Source organism: Siniperca chuatsi, linkage group LG19, assembly GCF_020085105.1.
Source record: "Siniperca chuatsi isolate FFG_IHB_CAS linkage group LG19, ASM2008510v1, whole genome shotgun sequence".
NCBI lineage: Eukaryota > Metazoa > Chordata > Actinopteri > Centrarchiformes > Sinipercidae > Siniperca > Siniperca chuatsi.
Window position 1 is genome coordinate 13,767,098 of NC_058060.1, and position 17,052 is coordinate 13,784,149.

A 17,052-nucleotide genomic window follows, 5' to 3' on the forward strand; every position below is an offset into this window, starting at 1 on the left:
TGTGACTTTAATGACTTTTATATGACTTTAAAGTTGTAATCCTTAAGATTTCTGTCCTGGTTGATTTGGCGACACCTGTGGTTACCAAGTGCAGATTAATACAACAGCAAACACTCCTTGAGCAACTGCTGTATCTGTTTACAGAGCAGACGAACAGACACAATCACAATCTGATTTCATGCTGCACACAGCGCAAGTAATTTCCCGCACAACAGTGCTAACCTCGTTGGCAAATAACCCTGTTTTCTGGGTTGGTAGCGTTCACCAGTCCTTCTGGCCTGTGGGTAATAAGCGGGCTACAATTTCTTCTTGAATAATCTTCTTTAATTTAACACCAACACAGCAAGACAGTACACACCCAACTTCACTCTCTCGGGGTTCAGCAGACTCCCCACTCTAATGTTGCACGTTACTCTACGACTGCTACTAGCTAGAGACAGCTACATTTTGATAGTATCCAACCGAAAAAATCCCACCCACTCCCTTCAGGCCTTTATTAATTGGTGTCGGGATGTAATTTCAACACATATAACAAAAATGCTTTTGAAATACATTACCTATTGCGTTTCCCGTGAATGCTTCACAATAAAAGCCACCCCATGTTCCACCAATTGAACACTTTTCATTGTGAAGCAGCAGCAGTCTGAAAGGTTAGCATTAGCAGTTGAATAGCAGCAACTCAATGCAGCTATGATATGATTTTAGGAGAGTAAACAGTGAGGCTGAAATCACAAACAGTAACACTGGATTACATGCACACATTGTTTCCTGTGAATCACCTGGACGTGTGAAGGCAATCTGAGTGCAGCGTGGGAATGGTGGGCTAACGATAATAGCTACTATGCAGACAGATAATTACTGAATGTAAATGCATCTAATGGCTACTGCTGAAAAAAATTGCATCAAAAAATGGTGTTTGATTTAATGGAAATCTTAAAGATTATAACTTTATCATGTGTCATAATGGGGTGACATTTTACATACCTGGGACTATACGGCTCACAACGAACAGCGTAATTATTCCCTATTTACAGCGTAATTTTTTGTACTAACGGTGTACCAGTACAGTGCGTACCGATAGCTACAAGGGAACAACATGGCAGGTTAAGGAATAAGGGGGTAACAATCTGGGAACTTAAAAAGAATTTATACTGTAGGTATTTTTTTAACAAACAGGTACCTATTCTAATACCATGGGTTACAGTATGACTTACTGAACAACAATCTGGCATTTGGAAGGATTGGTTGAGTTTGATTGTAGAGTTTGCATGTTCTCCCCGTGCCTGTGGCTTTTCTCTGGCTTCCTCCCAATGTCCAGAAACATGCAGGTTGGGTTAATTGCTCACTCTAAATCAATGTGAGTGTGAATGGTTGTCAGTCTCTATGTGTCAGCCCTGTGATTGACTAGCGACCTGTCCAAGGTGTACTTCCACCCAATGTCAGCTGGGATCGGCTCCTGCCCCCCGTGACCCTCCAGAGGATAAGTGGGCATGTGAATTGACACTGCTGTTACCCTGTAATAATAAAATAGGCACCTGTTATATGTTAAACTATACCTGAAGTATAAGTTCCCAGATTGTGCCCTTATTCCCTAACTTCACATCTTGCTCTCTTATACCGATATGTATGTATCTTTACGTACTCTACTGGTACACTGTTAGTACAAATAATTACGCTGTAATTTGGGAAGAATTATGCTGTATGTTGCAGGCCCTATTATAAAGGGTTACCGACAAAACAACAACAAAAAACTAATACAAAGGAAAAAACAGATAATATAACAATCGCATATTTTCAAATGTAAAATAGTAAGCGAATAAAGGAAATGAACTGTGTTTCTGTATTACCCTCCTTTCTTTGTAATCCCCAACCTCCTTCCCTGTATGTCTCAGGTTTTTCGGTCCAAGGTCAGTGTACTACACCAAGCCTGTCAGCTTCCTAAATTCCAATTATGGTTTCGACCTCTGCTCTAAGCATGTTGTGTGGAGTCCTTGACACGCCCAACACAATCAACCCTGGAGTCATTATCGTATATCAAACACATTGCAGCATTAGTGACAGTGTCGGTGCTCGAGGTAAACCTTCATTTTATGAATGGTCGCCCTGACAAGGGTCACATAATTGTAAACACAAATTTAGTCATATCTACTAAATGAATAGGTGTTTGCAAATGGGTTGTAATAGAATAACGGGAACGCAATATGGGAGACATAATTGTGTATCATGCAAACGATACACACGACATAAATGAATGATCCAATTTCTAAAAAACACTTATGAATGCCTTCGGCTATTAGTGGGCTATGGCTTCTTCATTGTTATATCGTTAGTAGCCTGTTGTAAAATGGGGTTGTAAGGGGGGCTGCATGGAGGGCTTAACCAGCTCTGAATGGAAATCCTGGATATTTTCCTTCTCATTATTACTTTTACTATTAGTTCTATCCTCTCCTTTCATGTTTCTATTCAGTCTTATGAGTGGTTGTGACTTACAGGCCTTGAATAGCTGTGCAAGTGAATAGCAGAAGAAATGTAGTATTTTTACAGAATTGGTTTTGTTGGTGTGCCCCATGTTATGTGATGCGTAAATGGTTCTGAGTAAAGGACTAGTATCGCCCTGATGTATTTGCAAACTGATATTTTAGTCTAAATGACACCATGCTTTCAGCAAGGTTAAGTGTACACAGGATGTAGCAAGGCATGTGATGAGCGGTTGGGATGCCAAGAGCCTCTGGTAGCGTGTGTGACGGGAGAACCTGGCCTGACAGGGACAGAGCCTGTAGCCAGACACTGGTAATTTCAAACCTGGGACACAAGCAGCTCAGGTCCTTAAGTAGGGCTACTGATTACACCTGAACATGCAAGGCATTCAATTAGAATGAGAAACAAAGTGAAACACCTGCCAAAAAAGATAAAAAATTAACTGTGGTAATATTTTTTCCATTCATGTTTTCACAGCAGGATGAAAAATATAATTTTATCACTCATCTGAACAAGAGACTATCAAGACTAACACTATCAAGAGACTATAGGAAAGAGTAGGTTAGTGTATATTGTATAAGTCATCAAGGTTGGCCATGAATTACGTCCTTTTTGGCAATATTAAATGTCTCAAAGTGTTGATGGATGGTCCATGGTCATAACTGGGAAAAGAGGCACAGATGAAAGATCTGAAAATGTTCTGAGTAGACGTGTGCATTTAAATTGGCATGGTTTAAATTATGTTATGACCCCATATTACCATTAATATGTCATCAGAGTTTGCTGTTTGTTGATGCTGAGATAGATCAGCATGCTGATCTCATGGCTTTCTTGAGTGTGAATACCCACGTAGCTGCTGATGGATTTGTGGATATTTATAAAATTTGTGGTTCAGATTTTTTGTCATCCTGATGCATTGTGCCGTGACACTGTATACTTCACTTTTTCTCAAGGACAGAATAGGTCGAAGAAAAACTGTACTATATGAACTTGGTGTGTATAAGTCACTCACACAAAGAAACAAGCACACCCTGACACACAGTACATAGACACTCACTCATTTAACCTGTGCAGATTATATTTTTGTTCTCTTGTGTTGCCTCCGTTTTTGGAGCTATTTCTTGAAATCAATATGCTTTTCATCAGCACAGGATCCCTTTAAAGTAACACACTTGAACAAATGGAATATTAGTGAATATATGACAAACTACAGTACAATAAACACGTTGCTGAACACTAAATACCCTTTGTCATCACAGATTACCTTCCATCGTTCAGCCCTTAAACTGCGTGGCACATGCAAGCCGCCAGCACAGGTTTGTAGGTCGCTATGTCGTGTGTCTGAATCCTACTAGACAAGAGATTTGTATGCATTTGCACACACACAACACGGGCTGACTAGGCACAGACTCATTTTTGCTTTCTCACACACAGAGTACATCGTGCATTTTCTCTCAAGGTCACACTTTGCTCCTGGCACGAAAAAAATTAAAGAACTATCAGGTGTATTTGGTTTGTTGCTGTGTCTTGTGTGCTCCTGAGAAACCACCAGGAAGGAACACAAGCAGTTTTTGCCAATTGGGCCTCAGGATGGATGACTAAGTAGACTCTCTGCTCTCAGTCATTATCTCCCACACCAAATCTCATAAAAAATGCTGTTGGTTTCATGGAGGGATGCATCCTGACACTTGTCTCCAGGGCTTCATAAAAAATCTGCAAACACTCCCAGTCTTACGCTTCCAATAACCGTGAGGCACAGGAAGTCCTTAGGGCAACAGGTTGGATTGATTTGTAGTGCGCTAAGCATTTTTACAAAATCTTATGCAAGCAAGCTGGACAGGTATGTATACTGTGATTATCTGAGGCTTTGGGAAGTGCCCTCGGCAGCGACAGTACTCCATTGATTTCTGTAATCACTTTGAGGTAATTATGCTGGAATATGCTGAATGAGCTCCTTGGGGAACAACGCAGAATGCTTTCTGTAGTGCGACTGTGTGATCACAGCTCTCCAGTGACACCCGTCATGCTCTGCAGCAACCCTCCGCCACAGAAAAGCTCCAACTCGACACATTAAATATGGGCATTGAGGGATGGATCTTAATGCAACAGAGCAGCATCAAATACAGCATACATTACTGCACACTTTAAAGTTTACTTTGTGCTTGTCTCGCTAACCCTTTTCTTTTAAGTCAGGGGAACGACTTCAGTACAGACAGTACACACTCAGCCTGGGGCTGGTGGTGGTGGTGGGGGGGTCACTAAACCCCGCCCCCAAACAGTACTGAATAAGATGATTCACTACTTTATTATAAGAGGTTAAATGACCTTCGCTAAACCCTGTCCCCAAACAGCAATTGTCTAATCATAGCTTAGCAACTGTAGCTAGGCACAGCAGGTCTGTCAAGTTTTTGATTTTTCCACATGGTGCATGGGGCTGTAGTAAAAGAGATACTCTGCATTTAAAGCAACATTTTATGCAACTATTTTACCTTAAAATAACAGCTTCAAAATTTTGATAGTACACTGACTTGTAAAAGGGAGAATGGCGCCTCTTTCATTCCCACTCCCTGCCCCGACTGCATGTTCTTGCACTATGTAACTTGGGTTGAGCGGGCACGATCTCCCAAGAGAAGAACGCTTACGGCACTACATCACACACCACCAACTATGGGTCTTCAGCTAGCTTAAAGAAGAAGCTAGCTCGTAGCAGGTATTCTCAGTATGGACATCATGGCAGAGACAAAGAGACCGAAGTGGACATGGATGGAGGAAGCTAAGAAGAAAAAGAGAGAGAGTGACCGAGCAAGAGGCCTGACAAGATTAAATCTCGGACTGGCTTTTAGTCATTGGCGAGAGCTTCACGAAATAAAAGGCTGCAAGACAGAAGATGGCCTTCTTGCTGTTGGACTAGTAAGTATTAGCTGGCTTGCTATGTCTTGTGTTGTTGTACTTACTTGATGTTTGGCTGTGTTAGCAAAGTTGGCGGACTCGCTTGTTTTTGAGCATAAGCCAAGTAAGCACATTTCAAAACGTTAAACCAAAAACACAAGAGTAATGTGTAAGGAATGGATGTAACAGCATGTTTATCTGCTCTAACGTAAGCTGCAATTAGCATGTTTGGCTAACTAGCTTATCATCATCCTCACCAGATGATGATCCATATAGAAGAATAATAAAAAACTAATATAAATAAACACTATTGAAAGATACAAATAGGACATTATACAATATATAACGGCAGGTAAGAGAGGCAGGGCTTAGTGGATGATAAATCAAGTTTTGTACAATAATAATAATTATGCAAATAATAATCATGATGTAATAATAACAATGATAGATGTGTGCTGACAGGGCTTGACAGAGCATTTCAGGCTTTTGTGACGAGCGGTTTCCGCTCAGTAAGCAGAGGTGATTTGGAGATGAAGACTGAGGCTGTTCCACCCAACCTGTCACAGGAAGCTGGCAGCATCAGTTCCACTGACACGTCTGAAATTGGCTTTTTTTGTCTACCTGTGTGTATACACCGAGATCTACGTCGACCTTTTGCTGCACTGATCAACTAGAAGAAAGGGCAAAGCAGTAAAGGATAGAAAGGGAGATGAGCTGTAGCGGAAAACAGCATGCTTTGTCACGGTGGTTAACAATAAAGAACCCTTAGTCATATGTCATGTTAATAAAGTGCAACATTAATGTTATAAATAAGACAAAAAGAGGTAATTAGAATCCACATGCAACCTATTTTAATAGCTGCTTTGTTCATTCTTATAATTTTCATATGGAAATGCAAGCATCCTTTTATATATATATTTTACAATCTCCTATTTGTATCTTTCATGTGCTTTCAAAAGAATCCCCATGTAACTCATTTGCATAGGCTGGGAGGCTTTCTTGAATATCTAAGTCACACTTAAGCTCCCTCTGTTTATCATGGTCCAAACACTTTCTTTCCTTTTTGTTCAAAACACTTAGATTCAAGATTTACACCTACAGTGTTCGAAATGCCAAGGACGAAGCTCACTAGTTAAATTTCAAGCAATAAATCAGATGCCATGATTTGTGCATGCATGCCATCCTCCTCGACAGGGCTTACATGTTTGTACTTCTTAAATCAAAAGGCTTTCTAGTGGCTAATGTGATTTTCCGTGCATTTCTGTGTTGGCTGTAGCTCTTACGTGACTCTCTCAGATAGCGAGAACACTGTAAATTCCAGAGAGTGTTTTTGGACCATTGTTGTTCTCAAGAGGCTCTAAATAACATACAGCCCCCAGAGTTGTGCTTATGCCATGCCTGCCTATGCATTGCTATTATAAGATATGCAATGCTCAAACTAAGTAGACTTGCCACTCAAAATTATGGTGATGTTACAGTACATCTGCTCATTAAAGTTTAATGTTTAACCTGCTTTTAGGCTGTGTTATGCATACATCTCTTGCAAGTCTAGAATGTGTATATTTAAAAAAATAAAAACAAAAAACCTTTGGGAAACACTGACACAAGGTGTGTTTGTTGCAGATTTTCCATCTGGCCTCTGAATGTTTCAAACATATTTGGCTGAGCTTTGGTGGACAGGGTGTTCTTAGGGAGTGATTCACTTAATAGATTTTAGGATCTGGGACTAATCACATGGGGTTTTGCATTTTAGTTATGGTTTTTGGATTGTGTTTACATGCTGATAGGGAGGTTCAACAGTCCATCAGCTGTACATGTGCATTGAGGTGCTTTTTGTGTTAGAAAACAGGCAACAAATAATAAACAAATTTTAAATGTTAAGGAAACCAAGAAAACAATTGGTGCCTTGGTGGAGGTTTGTGTAAGACAACCTAGTGCCCTCTAGTTCCGTATTTTCATTCCATTGGCCCATCAGCTCAATAAATGCTGGCAGCATACTGGTTGAGATGATTTAGTCTTAATTATTTTACATTGTTCTTTCATCATTACCGGGCATTGTACGTATGAAGGAAATGATTTCCTTAAGAGGAGATTGGTTTACGGAGACTTGCTTGCGATTAACTTCCACTAACAAGCATTAAAGACAAAACTATTTTAAATTATCAGTATTTTTAAGAGTATTTAATGTAAGAGCCAAAGCTACATTCTCACAATAGATGGCTAGTGAGAGAATATTAGCTAAGTAACACTGATGACACAGACGAATTTTGAGATATATATCAATTCATATCAGCAGAAACTTAAGACTCAAGAACCTTGAAAGAAATACAGTGTGTGTACTGCTGAGGTGGCACAGGTTGCACAAGGTACCCTGCAGTGCTGCTGGAACAACTGAAATGGACTTGGGGCACCCACAGAAAGAAATGCACTGTTGGCAAAAGCCCCGTGACGTTGATGAATGTTGTCCTCCGAGTGTTAGGTAATATTCTCTGATGAGATGCAGGGTGTGCTCCGGCCCACAAGGTTGCGAGTACAGCAAAAAAGTGATGACATGAGGGTGTGGGAGCCAGTACAGCAAGGCCACAGGAGGAGGATGGAGAAGTCACGAGAGCAGTGATAGAAACGATTTATGCCATCACACCTAATGTGGGTCTTTTTCCTTGTGCAGATCAATTCCAGGTGTTTCTCCTCCACTGAATTCATAAGCTACTGTAAGCTCCTTATAATCAGTGTGGTTGCATTCCCCTACAAACTTGTGCAGCAGTTTTGCTGTCTTAATTAATTCCTTGTTCTGCCTTCTTGAAGTTTGTGCAAGCAAAATTGAACAAATCCATTGTATAACGTGTTATGAACTGATTAAAACAACCAGCGACAATAAATGAACCAGTGTTATTCCCAAAATCTGTATTTTGACACACGCAATGTCGGAACAGCAGCCTGACTCTTCATTTTATCCGTGTTATAATTTCAGCATCTGCCAAATGTTCCTTTCCATTTTATGTAGCAGATTAAATTGCACTATATTTGCAAATAACAAAAATCACAGTAGAATCATTGTGAATCACTATTGTCTTGCTCTCGCCTAAAGTTGCCTGGCAAGCAAAGCAATTTTCCCAAAGGCAGGACTGCTGTTTGAACATTCATCTCAAGCACTGGGTCAATATCAGGGTGGTTTTATTGAGCGTGACCAGCGAATCCCTCAAAACAGGCTTTGAGGGGAAACAACTAAACAGATTATAAAGCAAACTTTCACGGACCAAAAAAATAGATTTTCTGCATATCTGCTAAAAGAGTTGGGTTATGACCTGTACAATCCTCAGAAATTACTTTAATAACTATCAGTTCTTGTAATAAGATGAATGATTAATTTCTGTTTAGTATTTTATTAAGAAAATATGCAGTGGATACACTATAAATAAATAACTAGACAGCCTTCTTGCCATGGCTGTTCTCTGTAAGACAGAAAAGGGTAAGAGAGTCACGAGGCGCTTCAGTGCCTTCTTGTGGCCACTCTCCATTTATTCCTCTTTCTCCAGGGTTCAGTACGCAAATATTGATAATTAAAAACTGTGAGAAATACTATGTAACATACTGTTTAAAGGTTATTTTTAGGCAAACAGGCAAAATCAGTGTTTTTTTGTAATGCCCATCATTTACTCTGTGATTAAAGATTAAGCCTCCCAACTCAATGCAAAGTCTCCACACAGCTTCGTGAGCTATAGGGGATGTTTACAGCATGATAAGTTATGCAAACATGAAAAATGACCCCTACCATTTCCAGCAATCACTGTTAAGCTGTGTTTCCTCTGGGTCATACCCCCCCCCCTTTTTTTCTACAATTGCTTTCATGTGAGCATAAGAGAAAATTACCTCTCCGGTTCCCGACAAGGGAAGACCATTCATCTTACTAATACCAGAGGTGAGTGATCATGAAGTGTGGAGACTCCAGTGAAAAAGTTGGGACCTAATAGTATCAATCATCATCATGCCTGCAAATGGAGATCTCTCACCACACGCCACACAAAGTAGGAGACAAACGAAAGCTCTCACTTCAACTGCTACTAACTGCACTCATTAGTCAGATATGTTGCTCATTATTTAACATGGCACCTCGAGGGTTGTTGCAGCGGGGAAAAAAACGCTCATCAATCCCGTGCAGGTCTGACACGTTCAATCATGGAGTGGGTAAGTAAAGGGAGTTGCATTTGATTAAGATGACAGCATAATGAAGTGAGGTGCACTTGACCTTTCACATTCATTCCACTTTGGGGGAGTGTGTGTTCGGACTGAATTAATCTGGGCAACGTGTAAGATACTAACTACACACTGCTGACTTTGCTCCCTCACATGTTGCACAACTGGCTTTATCCTTCTTTCACATAACAAGACTAGTCTACAGTCATGCCAGCTGCTCTGTGAGGCTGTACTTAGGCAGAGCAGTGCTTTGAGCTAAATGCTAACGTCAGCATGCTAACATGCTCACAATGACAATATTAACATGCTGATGTTGAGCAGATATTTTTACCATGTTCACCATCTTAGTTTAGCGTGTAGCATTTGCTAATTAGCACAAATCATAAAGTACAACTGAAGCTGATGTACATGTCATTAGTTTTGGTTCACATACACAACCTCATGGTTCACATTTGTTTGTGTTTTGTAGCTTTGTCGCCTGGGAACCATAAATATCTGTACAAAATGTTGTGCCAATCCATCCAATAGTCTATCTAGTGCTGGTGGAAATTCATGGAAATCCATCCAATTGTTGTTACGATATTTCAGTCTGGACCAAAGTGGTGGGCCGACCGACCAACATTGCAATCCCACTAGCTTAAAAACCAAGTGAGCATCTCTTTCTCTACACCTGGTGAGCATAATGCACAACCCTGGAATTGTTGTGTATGAGAACTACACATGTGCTTCACGTTTTCCCCTCCAAAGGTTAGTATTCTTGTGCAAAAACCAATGAAGGGTCATTACTATAGTAACAGCAGAGGTGAATCTCATCAATTTAATATGCTCCATAAAACCAAATCCTGGCAGCAACACAAAAGATGAAGACAGATGCAGGGGGAATCAGTAAAAGTACCAAAAGCAAATAAAGAATATTACGGTGCCATGAGAGACAATGAAAATTTCATACTGTACATAGACAATAGCAATGAAAGCTTGCAGCCATGTGGTAGTATGTTGGCAGTAGTTAAGCTGAATCAAAATGTTATGACTCAGCGACATTCGGATGATTTGGCAGGTTTCCGAGGACAGGCCCAAGTATCAATGTGGCAGACTGCCCACATGTCATGTCTTAATTTGCTTTTGCGACAGGTGTGTGACAGTATTTGGAAATGTTATCCCAGCCACAGTGACTGCCATCATCTTTAATGGGTGTCACACACAGGTGGCCCCACAACAGAGATGTGATTAAAAGGCAATCATACCCTACCAGAAAGCTGGCTTTGTTGAATGTGTGTGTGTAATAGTAGAAGTTGTAGCAGCAACTTTATTGTCCTCATGGGTTAATCTGGATTGTGGTATGCGGCATGAAATGTTAAAAGAGAAAAGAACACAAAAACTGAAAACAGTGTGTGTGTGTGTATGTGTGTTTATGTTTTAATGTGGTTTTCCAATGTAACCCTTCAGTTCCTGATACTGCATTTCTGGTTTCCCAAGCAACACCACTGCCACACAGATCTACAGCAGTGACCTCATGTGACCCCAAACAGTCTGTTTAATTTTTCATTTCAGTCAGACCTGTAAGCCGGCAATGAAGAACTCAATGTGGCACTTCACAGTAACAAGTCAGACACAAGCGATGAGTAATGGTCCCCTGGGTGTCTCCCAGTGTCAAAACTCTAAACAACAAACTACAATGACAAAGATACAACTAACCACTGGGTTTTCAATAATTCATAGCCTTGTATAGAGAGTTTACAGAGGAAATAAACAGTGCATGGTTGGGTGAAATTGACCAAAAATATCACTGACACTTAGATACACGACACACAGATACATACACAGATGAAGTGCCACAACACTAGATTTGCCATCAAAACACACAACTGGGTTTGTATTTGCAAGCATGATATCCATGAAAACCTCAGTGTGCCAGTTCACACATAATGAGAGATGCTTTCTTTGTGTGTCTCAAAATTCTGCCTCTCTGCGTTTCTCTCTCTCTTTGGTTCTCTCTCTCTCCCCGTCTATCCCTCTTAATAATGGTTCAGATCAATAGAGTTAGCCTCAGGCACAGACCTCTGCACTAAAACCAATTGTTCCAGGAACTCTATACAAGCAGAGCTCAGGCTGTTTTCTGTGAAGCCTGTCTGATTCTTGCAGCCCACAAAATGTGCTAGATTTGACATTTGCTTTAGTTAGAAAGAAAAACATGTTTATTTTGCTTAATGCCACAATCTTGGCATGGATACATGATATCTTCAATAACAGCAAGCTAGTTAGATATAGCAGGTAGATAAATATATATAGTTGGACTTTTGAGGAAATACTTATCCAACTCTCGGCAAGAGGCGAAGCTGAGAAGGTCGATACCATTATCAAAGTAAATACGACGCTATAGCCAGTCAGTCAGTTAGCTTATCAGGAAACGGTCACACAGACGCCACTAGATGTATTCCTGCTATTAAGCAGCGTGACAGGGGTGAATTGGTCCGCAACCCAATGCTCATGAATTAAATCTCCTTAGACTTCTGCAAATCTCTTTATCCCTCACAGGGTGAAAAGACACAGGATATGTATGGATTCTGGAGAACCATTCTGCTCCAGGAGAACCCTGGAGCAGGCCCTTATTATAATTTTACCAAAACCACGGAAGGACCCTAAGTTGTGCGAATCATACAGGTCAATCTCACTTTTGCCATCTGAATATAAAATATTAACTAAAATTATAGCCACTTCACTCATCAAAGCTGACCAGACTGGATTCATACAGAACTGTTCCTTATTAGAAAATGTAATGAGATTCCTTAACATAGTGCACTGTGCTAAGTCCATGGAAGATCCGGTCATAGCCATCTCACTAGATGAGGCGAAGGCTTTTGACCGCGTAGAGTGTCATTTTCTCTTTGCGATTCTATGCAGAATGAACTTTGGCCCAAATATACTAAGGGTGATCCACATACTGTATCTTAGCCCTGTTGCCAGAATACAGACAAATACAGATATTTCACCACCTCTCCTCCTATCACATGGTACCTGGCAGGGTTGCCTTCTCTCTCCTTTACTTTTTGCATTGGCAATTGAACTCCTAGCCACCCAGTTGCAGTAAGGTCACATAATTTTATCTCTGGGGTCAAAGTGGGGGGTAGGAACTTTGTATACGGTGATGACATAACTTAGTTTCTTACAAACTTAAGACTCATCCATGCCTGCCCTTACGGACCTCTTGTCAAAGTATAATGTGATTTTCGAGAATAAGGTAAGTGTACAAAAAATTGTGGCCATGCCCCTCAATTCTCTAACTGAAAACAGGACCAGGACCAAGGACCAATTTTCCATTTCAGTGGAATACTCTATTCATGACATATTTGGGTTTAAAGATTCCTAATCAACTAGACAAAATGTTCTCACTAAATCATGACTTACTGCTTAAAAAGGTGGAGAAGGACCTGGATAGATGGATGCAGTTGCCACTTTCGTTGATTTGAACTGTATTAAGATGAACGTCCTACCTAAATTTCTTTACTTGTTTCAAACCCTCACCATATCTATACATAACAATTTGCTTTTAGAATGGCCTTTGTCTGGTGTTGGGGGTGGACTGGTCTTGTGGGATTATTACTTCATTTTATTTTTTATCTTCGATATTTCAATTCTGTATTTTCTCCTGTACACTGCTCTGTGTTTGAGAAAAATTCAATAACTAAATTTTTTTAAAGGGTCACACACATAACCCCCAATAAAACCACAACTTGCCATTTTTACACTTCAGTTTTTCATTCAATATCTAGATATCTATCTCAGCGCCAAGACTGGACATGGGGAAACAGCTAGCCTTGCTTTGTCCTTTTATGAAGGTAAAATATTTTTTTACCTTTCTTAAAATTTTGCACAGATTAAACAAACAAGATATAACATGCTAATTAGGCAGCTTTGGAGTGCTGGGTATAGGTGGATTTTGTTACCTTTGGACAGAGCCAGGCTACCCATTTCCCCTGTTTCCAGTCTTTATGCTAAGCTAAGTTAACTGGCTGCTGGCTGCAGCTTCATATTTACTATACAGACATGAGAGTGGTTATCAATCAAGAAAGCAAATTAGCGTATTTCATAAAATGTCAAACATTTCCTTTAACATTTTGCCCAGAAAATAGAGCTTGGTGCATAGATAACCAGGCAACCCTCTTTGAAACGCACAGTCAACTGCAGCAGTTTCAGAAAGCAGTTTGAACTGTACCTGCGTACCAAACATCTGCTCTGAGACCAGACAGCCACAGGATATTACTGTGAGGGTAATACAAACTAGTGATCCGTGTGAAATTGTGGAAAGTGCTTCTACAGTATAATGGATAATGTGCTGACTCATTCCACCCCTCTCACTTTCTGGCACACACCCTAAGTAAGTTGTGTGAGATAGAAAAAGTGGCGAGTAATTTGTTTTATGACACAAAGAACGTTCACCATCCAGTGAGTGGAGGGTGACTTTAAGTGAAAGTAGAGTATTACCAGTAGAATCTACTTAAAGTAAATTAAAGGTACAATCCAGAATTGCATTTATGATATTATTGGATTTATATTATTGATGCATTACCATGTCAGCTGTTGTCTACTTTATATATTCTTGGGTAGTTTAGTCTATAAAATGTATCATAATGTAGTTGGCGATTGTAGTTTTTGTATGTAAAATCTAAAGTAACGAAAGCAGCTAAAATGTACAATATTTCCCTCTGTGAAGTATAAAGCAACAGAAAACCATGCTGCAGGAATGGCACCCCAGTCATATTGCTCATTGAGCTCTTGCAGCCACGGGACGAGCTGCAGCTTTGATATAAATGGATTTCTCCACACCCGTCTGGTCGTGATGCGTCATTTAAAGAGGAGAATAAACCGGGGATCTTACTGGGCATCATGAGCCTATTATAATACTGTCACCCCTCAAAGCTTTCCCCACTATCTAGTTCTCTTTCCCTACAGGGATCAAAAGAGTGGAAGTAAAGAAGGTGAATAAGAGAGAGGAGGGTGAGTGCTGTTCAATGGTACTGTAGCAGGGTTCACTTTCAGTAATGTAAATGCCTGACCATCTGTTATTTTGTGGCATCAACAAAACACATTGTCCTAGATGATGCAGTTTCTAATGTGTTTTTTGGCAAAGGTGTTTTGGGCTGTTGCGGTTGATGCTTTTCTGATCATTACAAGCATAATTAACTTCTCTGGCCTGACATAGTCACACAAGAGTTGTAAATGTGTAATGTTAGGAGTTAGGAATTGAGAAGGCTTTTCCATCAGTGTGGAGCAAGACTATGATTATCTCCTAGTCTTTTGGGAAATGTACATTGAGTTCTAATATCTTTTAAGACAGTCAGTTCTGAAGGTCATTGAAAATGAACAAAAAAAAAGCATGTATGTTTATTGTGTGCAGACTCTCTCTCTCTCTCTCTCTCTCTCTCTCTCTCTCTCTCTCACACACACACACACACACACACACACACACACACACACGCACATAATCAAGCTCCCTCCTGGTGAATTTCATTAGTTAACTGTTTTCCTCCAATGATAGGACTAAATAAGGACTGTGTCACTGGCTTCCAAGGCTGAATAGTTTGCGGACCCAGCTGGTCATTCACAAGGGAGAGAATTAAAGGCTAAAAATGGAAGCAATTTTCTTCCAAGATTAGCCTGTGAGGAAACTAAGAAAGATGAGTTTAATGAAGCTTTCTGCCACTAAATTTACCCATTCGGTGGTTTGGCTGTGGATTCTTTCTTAATTGTTATTTAGTCTTTCAAGTTTTGATTAACATACAGGCTTGCAATTACTTTGCAAAAGAGCAGAAAAAGAAATACACATACCTGTTTAGTGAAGTGATCCACAGAAAAGACATTAATACTGTGCTTAAAAATATTGTTAAAAGTCATTTATGTATACGTTTCTCTAGAATTTTTCTTTGGACAGAATGAAAGGATGGAGAAAATGTAAACCACTATGCCGTTTAAGGATTCTCCCATTGTTTACTAAAGAGAGCCACCTACTGGAGAACTACCTATATTAAACTATATGCTTATATAAATAGATTTTTGTATTTCTAATTATAATTCTTCATAGAAAAATCACTGTAGGATCATTAAGTTAATACTTTGTGCAACACCAGGGACAGAACATACAGTGCTTTCAATCAAGGCGCCATGGACCTTGCCCCCCAAAACCCACATCCTTTGTTTAGCCATTACTTTGACTCAAACGTTTGGATAACTGGCTTTATGTTCTTGCGAGTCCATTAACTAGCACACAATACCCTTGGCTCCTAGTTTTTCTAATAAAATGAAGAATGAAGGATTGGCAGTTTGCAGCAGCTGATGTGACAGCAAACAGTAGTATGAAGGTCACTGTGATGGAAATGTGTTGTAACACACCTGCAGCCTGAAAGTCGTACATGGTACACATCATTTAGTCCACGTAATGGCCAATATAATTTAATTTGTCAGTGTATTAAGTGTCCAAGTCAGCAATGCAATGTACTGCTATATGGCTCTCATCCATACAGCCATTCAACAGCCATATGGCCATTCAACAGAACTGACATGGACGGAGTTAGAGAGCACAAGGCCTGTAAAATGTTAAAATAATGACAACAGATTCAAACAGTGTCTTTGTCCCCGTCACAGTTTTTTGTCTCAATTCAATTGTGAAGCAAAAAAACAATTCATTACACATACTGTTGCCCCTCTTTTTCCCTCTGGCTCATTTCCCCAAATGATTTTCGATCGAGTGCCAATGCATTTGGAAAAATAAGCATCTTTTCAAGGTGATGATGACCCTCACAGAGAAAAGGAAGGGGAAGCCTCTGAAATCCTATTACCCAGAGGCCTGGCTTATTTTATTGCCATCAGCAGTGCTGGCCCATCAGCAGCACGGCAACTGTTTCCAACAATTGCTCCCACACTAATTCTATCGCCGTTGCCAGACTTGCCCAGGGTGTGGACATTAAACTCAATTTTCATCTGAAAGTGATTGCATAATGGCTGACAATGCAATTGAGGTAATGTGGGTGTTCGGATATAAATGCCATGATAAGAGGAAACACAACTTGATTTGCGTAATCATACAAAAGGAGCAAAACTTTCATTCCATTTACACGTCTTAATTTGGCTACAATTTTGCAAAAGCACAATGGCAAATTTCAGAAAATTAAGAATAATTAAGAGTTAGTTAAAGGGTAGATGCATTAAAAAGGTTTCTATATGCAAAGTGACACCCAATGTAACTGGACCATCACATTCTGTGCCCTGGTAAAATATCCTCTTACATGGATTGTAAAAATTATTTTTGAGTATCTAAATGTCATAGTGGGGAGGAAATACAGTATATTGTAACGCTGGGCAAAATGACAGACTACAATGACCTTGATCACCTCTAAGCTCTATTTAAATATAGAGTAGAAAATATATTACATATTCAATGTGCATTGTACTCAGCATAGAGAGAGTCTACTCAGTTGCCATCATGATAAAGATCCA